Here is an 11,554-nt window from a genome sequence, read left to right as displayed (position 1 = left end):
GAACTTTAAAAATAGTTGTAGGGTAAAAAAAAATATCAGGCTTTTCTGCCCTTCCGCCATCAGGATAGATGATGGATCCTTGTCCTGAATGCATGCCTGATGGCGGGCACCTGGAATAGGGTGTGGGCATAGGTAGATGGGATTCAGCTGAGCTGAGACTGTGCTTTTAAGGGCGGCGTCACGGGGGGACGCCAGCAGCAGAAGCAGCCCCAGCCAGCAGCAGCAGAACCTGAAGGAGAAGCCAAAGCAGAAGCAGAGAACGCCAGAGAGCCCAGATAGAGTGAAGACTTGCTGGGGGCTGGGAGGCCTGCCAGCCTCCCAGCCCCCCAGCCAGCACCCCTGCCTGCCATATGCCTGGTGAACCCCAAATAAAAAACCTGCAAAACTACTGAGGACTCTGACTCCTCCTTTACCCGGTCTGCATGGGATCAGAAAACCTGCACTGTGGCCAGGTCCTGCCCCTACAATAGTACTCTAGTTGATCTGTTTGCTTTTACTCTTGCCACTTGTGTTAGTCAGGACAGGCTATGCTATGCTGTGGTAACAGACAACTTTCAAACTTCAGTGAATGAGTGGAAAGTTATTAAGTTACTACACTGAAGTCTTACAAGATTAAGTGTTCTGTGGATTGGTGGTGGTAATGGTAGCATAGCAATGTGAATGTACTTCCTGCTCCTGAACCATGCACTTAAAAGTATTGTTAAGATAGTAAATTTTATGTTATGTGTATTTTTCCACACCGTTTTTTTAAAGGAATGGGTAAATGGTAGAAACTATTTGTAACGCATAAAATCAAGTAAGAGCTAACATCCCAATTATACACTGGACCTTTAAAAATTAATAAGATGATAAGTAACCCAATAGAAAAATAGGGGAAATGTATAAACAGCAATTCACAGAGAAGGAAAATACTGACATTTTTTGGTGTTGACCTAATAGTCACTCTCCATATTTTGTTCCATGTAGCAATGTTTTCATTTAAAAATGTTTACTTTCAGAGAATTTCTGGTGGCCTAGGGGTTAAGTTTCAGTGCTAGCACCACTATGACCTGAGTTCCATACCGGCCAGGGAGCTAGTCCACATGGCACAACTCTCCTCAGCAGTATATTTGACTTGTCCGCTGCTCCCCTCAGCAGTGTATTTCCGTAGATCCACCTGTTCTGCTCCTGACTCTGTCTCTGGTGAATCCCCTGCAGAGCAACACCTGCACCTCTGGCCTACACCCCAGTTCTTCTCTGCAGTTCAAGAGGCCATATTAAGATTGCTCTGGTCATAGAAACAAAAATGAAAGTGCTGAGGATTTCTGGGAAGGTTTTTCATTAATGAGAAAGCTAATGCCCTTCTTCCTTCCCCCGTTTAGGAAGTGAGAGGAGGAGCCATGAGGCCACCTTGATGCCATGTATTGGGAACAGGAATCTCAGTGCAGTGTTCATGGAAGAATAAGGAGACAAAAAAAAGGGAGAGCAGTAACATGTGCCGCAGAGGGGTATAGTGAGCAGCATGAGTAGCTAGGGCCTTCTGGGCCATTGTGAAGACTCTGGCCTTTCCTGCATGTGCCTGAGCCGTGTGTCTTACTTTGAACAAAGGTCTCCAAAAGAAGCATGAACCCAGACTCCAGCTATTGGGAATGCAAGCAAAGAGGGAAGGGAATGTGGAAAGCTGCAGGGCACAGAGGGTTTTCTCAGCAGTCCCACAGCTGGGGGGGGGGGGGGCAGGGGGAGAGGGGGCAGTGAAACTGAAAAAGTCAACACCTGGATGCCTCACCCTAAAGTCCAGCAAGTGGGGCTGTGAAGCAACAGGTCTAGCAGGCCAGACGATCAGGACTGCAGAACTTGATCCAATGCCTTCATTTGAAGAATTCTTTGCCCAGCAAAGAAGGAATGCCAGTGGAAAAGATGGGATTAAGGGTGTTGTCCTTCTGCCTATTCTTAAGACTTGCCTCAAGGTCCAGGTCATTAAATTCTGGGAGTAGGGGATTGGCAAAGCACTAAAGCCAACCTACAAGCCAAAACGTTTCAGGCGGGAAGACTATCTTGAAAAAAATCGCAGCTGTGGTTAGTTTACATAGAATTAATTGGAAGTAGATAATCTAAAAACTACTAGGTCGAAGAGAGAACTCTGTTAATTATAAAACAGAAAACAAAACAAAAAACAAAGTGTGATAACAGCTTGTGGCTACTAAACAATCTCTGGGCCCCCAAAGAGGTACCAGCAGGAAGAGAAGGGCATGGTCCCCAAAGATGGGTGGAGAATGGGCACGGGCTTACTCCAGGGAGCAGCTTGGCTTATCAGGAGCTTACTGCTCTGCCAATACAGGAAGTCCTCACCGCCCCTGTTCAAGAGCACTCAGCAATTATTGGGCAGAATTTGACCATTTCTAAAGATCAGTAACTGCCTTAATTTTCAATTATCCCCTGTGTCTGAGTGGTAGTTTTTACTGTAATTACCCTGGTGTCCTAAACACCAGCAATTGTATACTATGTGGATACTATCAACAGGTGTCTTGGACTCCAACAATTTGTCTTTCAGCTGATGGGCTGAAAGACTAGAAGAAGCCAAACTCATATCTGGTGGAGAAGGTGATACTCCTTTAGAGACACAGGACAGGGTCAAGTTCGACATGGCCCATGGACTTGGTGGTTGTCTCCCTTAGGGACAGGCAGATGTGCTCCATGCAAAGGGAAGAAAGTTATGTTCAGGGACTCCCTGGTGGCACAAGGGGTTAAGACGCAAGCTATAAAGCTATCCGCAGCCACTGCAGCACGAGTTCGATCCCCAGCCAGGGAGCTACCCACATGGCGCAGCAGACCTCTCCTGACTTGCCCGCTGCTCCCCTCAGCAGTGTATTTCAGTCAGTCTGCCTGTTCTGTTCCCCACTCTGTCTCTAGTGAATCCTCTCACCCCCCACACCTCTGGCCTGTACCCCAGTTCTTGCATGCATAAAGAAAAAGAAAGTTATGTTCAAAGATGTGAGGTAGAAATAGTCTGGCTCAGCCTCAACCTCTTAAACACTTAGCTCTTGCTTTCTGTACTATAGAGGTTATAAAGCTTTTTCTGTGTGCTGAGGCATATAACAAAGATTTGATTAAGACATAAGTAGAAATCTGCTGGGTGCTTGAGAAAAGTTTTTAGTTTTCTTATTCCTCTGTCTTCAACGCTAGAGCTCAGACTTGAAGCTGAAGCAGCAGCAGCCAGTGAGCAACCATGTGTTACAGAATAAGGATAAAAACCAGCACAGCAGCAGTGGTAGGGAAGGAAGAAGAAGGGAGGGAGGTGGGAGGGGAGCAAGCTAAGCTTTAGTCCTCTGTGTCATAAAATAGCTGCACCCAGGCCAGGACTTCCTTATGAACTTACTGCATAAAAACACAACAATAAATCTACAAGTTCAAACCTAACAAATCTATGTTCAATATTAATAGACAAGGAAATGTAAATGAAAATAATTAGATACCTTTTATACTCATCAAATGAGCAGAAATTCACTTCTTAATACTGACTCTGCCAGTCCATGTGTTTAGGAAAAACCCAGTCCTCTCAGGTGTCTTCTTTACTCTGATACCACTCACAACACTTCTGACCCCAGATGTGTGAGTTTTTCCCCACATCACGCAATTCTCTGTGGCACCAATTAAATATTCTACAATTTAACTATATTGTGACACTATTTACCTAGAGATACTGTCAGATCCCATAGGTTAAGGGCTTGGTCCCACAAGACTGCCCTTCCCCCCATTCAGAAGCCAATTGTAAGTCGTATGTCCCCAAATTACCCAAAACTCCTGTGAGAGAATAGTTCACAGACCTCAGGAAAACATCTACTTGTATTTACCTATTTATATTATAATAAAGACGATGCTAATGGATACCGATGAACAGTTAAATAAACAGATACATATGGTAAGGTCTGGGAGAGTGCCAAGCATAGGAGATTCTGCCCCCATGGAGTTGGGGTACTCCAGAACATTTCTGTCACCTAAAAAGAAACATTCTTTCCCCTTTAGTAGTGATTCACCATTCCCTCCTGATAGGCAGACATAAACACACCAATATGTAAGCTCTCTGAAGCCCTTACTATTGAAATTTTTATGTGGGATTCATCATGGGGAGACATAAACAATTATTTCCATTTCTAGCCACGCTCCCGTCTCTGTAGAATGGGGGAGTAAAGATGAAAATTACAAGCTTCTAATCATGGCTTCGTCATTGATGACCAGCCCACTTCTAGAGCCAGAAGTCTACCTACAGACACCTCATTAAAACAAAATACACTCCTATCACTTAGGAAATTCCAAGGGATTTAGGGGCCCCCTGTCTGGAGCCAGGTCGAAGACCAAATATCAGAACAAAAGATGTTTCTAGTCCTCTTATCACTTAGGAAATTTCAAAAGATTTAGGAATGCAGTGCCTGGGAACTAGGGTCAAAGACTAAATGTTACAAGAAAGGATTCTGTTTGCATTCCTATTTACAAGGATTTCAGGGCCCCATGTCAGGAACACAGAGACCTCTGTGTGTGTGTGTGTGTGTGTGTGTGTTCTATTACTTAACACCATGGAAAAGATGTATTTCTTCATTTATTTAGATCTTATTCAATTTCTTTCAGAGATGTTTGATAATTTTCTCTTTAGAGGTTTTACAGTTTTTTGCTAAATTTATTTCTAAGTTTATTTAGAAACTTATTTCTGTTTCTGAAAATTATTAGAAATGGAGTATAATTTAAAATTTCATGTTCCAATTGTTTGCTGTAGTATGTAAATATACAACTGATTTTTATATGGCCACATATCCTAGAAATTTGCTAAATTCAGTTATTAGATTTAGCGGTTGCTTTGTGGAGTTCATAAGATTTTCCTCATATCCAATTATGATACCTGTAAATAGAGACACAGACTCAACACTTTATATCCCATCAACCTTTCAATCTCTTTTAAAGTTATTTGTTTTGTATGACCTCTTCCCTGAGCTCCCCTTGTATACATAATGAACTCTTGGAATTTTCCCTAGGCATTTTCAGTTTGCAATGTCTTTAGATAAAATTTACATAATATAACATGCACCATTTTAAAGCATGAATGGTTTTTAGCATACTGCACTCTAACAGTCTACTGTTAGCGACTCCATGAGCAACGACGAGTGTCTAAATAAACAAACACAAAAATCTTAAGATTCTCATAGTTGTTCAGCTTACAGAAAACCCTAGCACAGTGTCTGGCACTTAGTAGGAATGTAGTAATAGTTGTTGAATGAATGAAGAAGTGAAGAAATGAACTATGAAACAGCATAAAAATATCTTTAGAGGGCCTTCCTAGTGGTGCAGGGGTTAAAGACAGTGCTATCAAGCTCTCACCAGCCATTGCAGCATGAGTTTGATCCCTGCTAGGGAGCAATGCACATGGAGCAGCAGACCTCTCTGGCCTCTCCCACTGTTCTCCTCAGCAGTGTATTTCAGTAGATCTGCCTGTTCTGTTCCCCACTCTCTCTGGTGAATCCTCACCGCACCCCCCATACCTCCGGCTTACACACCAGTTCTTACATGCATAAATAAATAAATATTGTTAAAAGATAAATAAAAATAAAAATATCTTAAGAACAAGAAGATATCAAGACAGGATTTGCTACAATTTTTACAATAAAATATAGGTATTCCAAATATATACTCAATAATATAACAACATTTACTATATGAGGAAATTCCTACTTGACATGCAGCGATATATTACAAGGTCTTATTAAACTCTGAGAGAGACAAAAAATTTTGCCTCCTAAATTCTTCTTGTCTATGACTCATAAAGTAAAACAGTTTAATTTCAGTGTATTAGCAAATTAAAAGAATTATCAAACTAGATTTATCAGTAATAAATCCTAGGTAGATAATGTAAAAAGAAAGTAAAACTTAGTACAATATTAATAGGAATAGATGCCTAACAATTTATTTATTTATTTTTTAAAGACTTATTTATTTATGCATACAAGAACTGGGGTACAGGCCAGAGGTATGGGGGAGAGAGGATTCACCAGAGACAGAGTGGGGAACAAAGCAGGCAGATTGACTGAAATACACTGCTGAGGGAATGCTGGCACAACAGGAGAGGTCTGCTGCGCCATATGGGTCACCTCCCTGGCCAGGATCAAACTCATGCTGCAGTGGCTGCAGATAGCTTCACAGTGTTGTGCTTAACCCATTGCGCCACCAGGGAGGCCCCCCAACCCCCACCCCCATGCCTAACAATTTAACTGCCTGACAAAAAACATTCCTTTGGAAACTTATTTACATAATAAGTAAAATAAAGTAAAAAACATTTTATCACCATGCATGTGTATTACTTTTCTGTAACAAAAAGAAATTTTTCTTCCAACATCTTTTGAAAAATTTCAAATGTATGGAGAAGTTAATAGCATTACACAGCCTTATAGCTTTCATCTAGATCCCCCAATTGTTAATATTTGTCACCTTTTCTTATTTCTATCTCTAATTTTTTCTGAAGCATTTTAAAGTTGCAGAGATAATGACATTTTTAGCCCTAAAATTTTACCATTCATCTCATTAAAACAAGGATATTAATGTTAAAGTACCATTAACTCACATTTATCACTTAACATAGAGTCCATATTTAAAATTTCCTTGGGCTTCCCTGGTGGTGCAAGGAGTTAAGCACAGTGCTATGAAGCTGTTCACAGCCTCTGCAGCATGAGTTCACCCCAGATGGCCAGGGAGATACCCACATGACACAGCAGACCTCTCCTGTCTCACCCGCTGCTCCCCTCAGCAGTGTATTTCAGCACATCTGCCTGTTCTGCTCCCCATCCTGTCTCTGGTGAATCCTCTTACCCTTGGCACCTCTGGCCTGTACCCCAGTTCTTGTATGCATAAATAAATAAATCTTTAAAAAAATAAAATTTCCTAATTGTCCCCAAAAATGTCTCTTTTAGTTTGTTTTCCTAACTAGGATTCAGTTAAGTTTCATGTATTGCACCTGGTTGCTAAATTGCTTATATCTCTTTTAATCTAGAGATTAAACATCAACACTGCCCTTAACTAGTTTTTTCATGATATTGAAATCTTGAAGAGCTAGTCAGTTGTCTTAAATGTCTGGATTTCATCTTTCCTCATGGATATGCTCTTTTGGCCCCAATGCCATAAGTGACATAGTACATGTATCAGGACTTACATAATGTTCAATTGTCTCCCTATCAGTGATGCTAAATTTGTCAGGTTAATGAAGCAACTCTCCATTGTAAATGTACATTTGTCTGTGCTGCAGTATGCTAAAACCACAAGACTGTCCTGTTCCCCAACAGTCTTTACCCACTGATAGTTTTAGCAACTATTAATGGTCCTGACCTGGAGCAATTATTACGTCGATGGTTGCATGGTGGTGATTTTTCTAATTCTATTATGTCCTTGCTCTCGAGTATACCAAGTAGCACCCTGTATATTTCCTGCCCCAGAAACACCAGCCTCTAAATCTAGAATGGATCTAGAATCATCCATTTCTTGAAGGAACCCTCTTAATTTTTAGTGGAAATGACATTTCACAATCAAGATCCACATACCAACATACCAGCTTTGGATACTTATTGTTATTCCTAGACACTTCTTTTAGTAAGCAGAGTAAGAATATATGAATCTACATGTACCTGTACCTACTATAAATATAGATCTAGATTATATAATTACTTCCAAGTATATAGATATGTGTACAGTACTTGTATTTTCTAAATCTATCATTCCTTCTCCATATATTAACAAATGTTCTTTTAAAAATTATGTTTCTGTAAATTGCCCCCTAAATTTTATGCTAATTCTGCCATTTCCAATTCAAATCCAATATACAAATCTCTTCCTCAACTCCCCCTGTTCCTTATGTTTCATTTTCTACAGTAACACCCTGATTTCCAACATCAATATATGTACTCATTTGCTATATTCCAAAATAAATACAAATGGCTTCAGAATTACAAAACCAACAATAAAACTTCTAAATAAAGTTAAAATTTATTTGTAGCTCATTTTGTTTTTAGAGTATATTCCAGTCAGTACTTAATGAAGCAGAAGCACTAGGAACGAATATAATAAGGAGTTTATTCTAGGAGTCTTATCTTAGGCAATTGTGGAATTGGCTAAACAATCTCATTTCTGTGTGTCTGAGGCTGGTGTTTCTGGGTCTGCTGCTGGAATCTAAATTTGCAGGGCAGATAGTCAGGAAGGAAAGATGAAGGTAAAGTGGAAGAAACAAGGAGAAAGTGAAACCTCTGAGGCTTAGCTGGGACCCACAGGGAGGGGCTGCAAGACAGGTCAGATTCTCACCGTGGCTCAGGCTCTCATCACAATCCCACGGATGCGGATCCTGCAGGAGAAGCCTGTGCCCTTCACCACAGAGTTAAAAGCACATCCCATGGAAATAGTAGTAACTACTGTCGTTTCTGGCATATAGACGAGGCCAACACAAAGGGTACCTCCCAGGGGTACCCTCACAAATGTATTTCTTAAAGTCTCAGTGAAGAGAGTTTGATGTGGACCCTCGCAGGGGACATACTGAAGGAGTGAGCCGATCTCACCTGATGGGAGGGAATTCTGGGAGACAGTTCCAGTTCAGCTCATCTGACACAGTATCAATCCACCACAGTCTACACTCAGAATTCCAAAGCTACTTGAATTAGTGATTTTCTCTGTGCAATGTTATCAATCTGATATACAATTAGGTTCAATTGGTTAAATTTTACTTTTTTTAAAAAAAAAAGATTTATTTATGCATATAAGAGCTGGGCTGTAGGCCAGAGGTATATATGGGGAGAGGGTGAGAGGATTCACCAGAGACAGAATGGGGAGCAGAACAGGTGGATCTACTGAAATACATTGATGAGAGGAGCAGCAGAAGAGCCAGGAGAGGTCTGCTGTACGATGTGGGTCAGCTCCCTGGCAGGGATCTGGGATCTGGATCGAGATCGAACTTATGCTGCAGTGGCTGGCGATAGTTTGAGAGTACTGATACTTAACCCCTTGCACCACCAGGGAGGCCATAAATTTTGCTTTTTTATTAAACTCAAGGAGATAACGCAAACAGTGGTAAAGTACACATGTTATAAAGTAAGACTCTATTAAAATATAGTCTCAGAGAAGTCTTGCTCCAACCCAATCTCCTTCACTTTTGCTCCAACCCAATCTCCTTCACTCTTGCTTACTGATTCCTTATTTGGGTACTATTTTTATTATACATATATACTTTCCTCTTGTTTCTTGCCTCAAAGTAGTATACTATACATAGTATACCACAACTTGTAATAAAAACAAACTTTAAAAAATTTAATATCCCAAATTATCAAATTTACAAATTTTTTTTAAAACTATGATTTTTATTAACACACCCAAGGGTAGTATAATTAAGATGTTATAAGATGAAAATAACATATGATGTAAATATCTTTTGGCAAATGTTAGACATACAATATCTAATATATTTCATTAATTTAGAAGTAAAATCTTCCAGAATTAAAATACTTGGGAAGAATAAGTTCAGCAGAAGAGATGATGATGGTAACACTGAAAATCTAGATTTGGTAATAATGGCATTTTATAGAAAAAAAAAGTTTTTTATAGAAAAAAAAGTTTGTAGACTACAAACTTCATACGTACCAATAATGGGGTGGAATTGCTATATGAGTTCTCATTTAATTAATAAAATCTGGTTCCTAGGTAATTGCAATCAGAGATTGTATTCTTTGTCGACTGAACCAAACCTGGAACAATTCATGTTTTAATAGGAACACTGAAAAGAGTACGTGGGGAAAACAGAAAATGTTTGAAGGAAAGAACTAAAGGAAACAGAGCTCTCTTCAGGTATTTGAAAGCAGTAACACAGAAAGAAATAGACTTGTCTTGTGTGCCTTTGGAAGGCAAAACCCAAAACCAGAATATAGATGTCACAAAGAGGAGGCTATCAATTCACTTTTGGAAATATAAAATACAGTAGAATGTTACTGTATTAGTGAAGTCCCATCCCTAAAGTAATTGAAGAGTCTAGAATTCCACAAAGAAAATTCCAAGTGCTGGCTAGTGGGAAGACTATGTTGGATCAAATCTATGATTTTATTTTCTATTCATACTTAATTACTTTCTGAGATTAGCCTTCTATTAATAGGTTTCTGAGACTAGCCTTCTATTAAACTATATAGGTTGTGGAGCCTCCCTGGTGGCACAAGGGGTTAAGACACAGCACTATGAAGGTATCCACAGCCACTGCAGCTCGAGTTCGATCCTCAGCCAGGGAGGTGACCCATAGGGCACAGCAGACCTCTCCTGTCTCTCCCGCTGCTCCCCTCAGCAGTGTATTGCAGTAGATCCTCCTGTTCTGTGCCCAACTCTGTCTCTGGTGACTCCTCTCACCTCCTACACCTCTGGCCTGTACCCCGGTTCTTGCATGCATAAATAAATATATAAATCTTTTAAAAAATAAACTATATAGGTTGTGTTATTCACAATAATGACCTGGTTTTACACAGAAAACATTAAGCTGTGATCAGTCATATGTCACTGAATGTGACTGAAGCTGTAGAAATTTCTTAAAGGCTGCTTGATTTCTAGCAGTTGACAATACTAATGTGGGATCACACCTGGAAGGGCAAGTCTGGCTGACAGATGGACTACCCAGTGTTTATCAGAATATAGAACTCAAGATAGACACACCAAGTGGCAATAAACTCATCTCCAGGGAAGAGAGAGTCCAATATATCAGCAAGGCTTCTTTATAGCCTCCCAGTCATCAACTGAAACAATGTTTTGAATCGTGCTTCTCACGTAAATTTGTTTTCCAGTTTTTTGTGAATACACAAATTCCTTAGCGGGAAAGGAGATTGTCAGCAGAACCTAAAAGAATTGTGTTGACTAAAATGTCTATAAAACTTGGGGGACACAAGATAATCCTGCTTTGGTGCCCATATGACACACAACACAAAAGGAAGGTATTCTTTCTGTTTCTGCTCAGAACACAAACTCGCTTGGCTCATTACAGGCTCTGAGAACACTGTACAACTGCTTTGTGTAGAAGTTTCAGCATATCAATTTGGGCAGCACTGTAATTTGGGGGGTAGGGGTGTGCCCAGGAGGAGATAATTAAGGGTGTGTCCAATGGCCAAGGAAACTAAAGTAAGGGCCTCAGAAACTAAAGCAAGAAGATCAGGGCCTCTTCATTAGCATATGGGGATATGTTTTGGTGCTCCCCAGTAATAAAAGGGGGCAAATTTGAGTGAAGAAGCCTCTTAGAAGAAGATAAGAGTCAGCAGCCACTTCTTATAGAGTAAGGCAGTTTATTATTCTAAACAAGACCTGTCTATAAATTAACGAAGTCTGTAAATTCTTTGACATTTCTTTCACTGAGAGGTGGGATCTATCTATATTCCCCCTTCTTGAATTTGGGCTGGCTTAGTGACTTACTGTAGCACAGAAGTGATGCTGTGTATCTTTGGAGGCTAGGATATAAAATGCACATAGTTTTCACTTTGTTTATAGCAAGACTAGCAAGAGCCCTTAGTCACCTTGTAAGAAGTTTGACTACCCT

Source organism: Talpa europaea, assembly GCF_964194135.1.
Source record: "Talpa europaea genome assembly, chromosome: 3".
Lineage (NCBI taxonomy): Eukaryota > Metazoa > Chordata > Mammalia > Eulipotyphla > Talpidae > Talpa > Talpa europaea.
Note: the sequence above shows the minus strand (reverse complement) of the source record.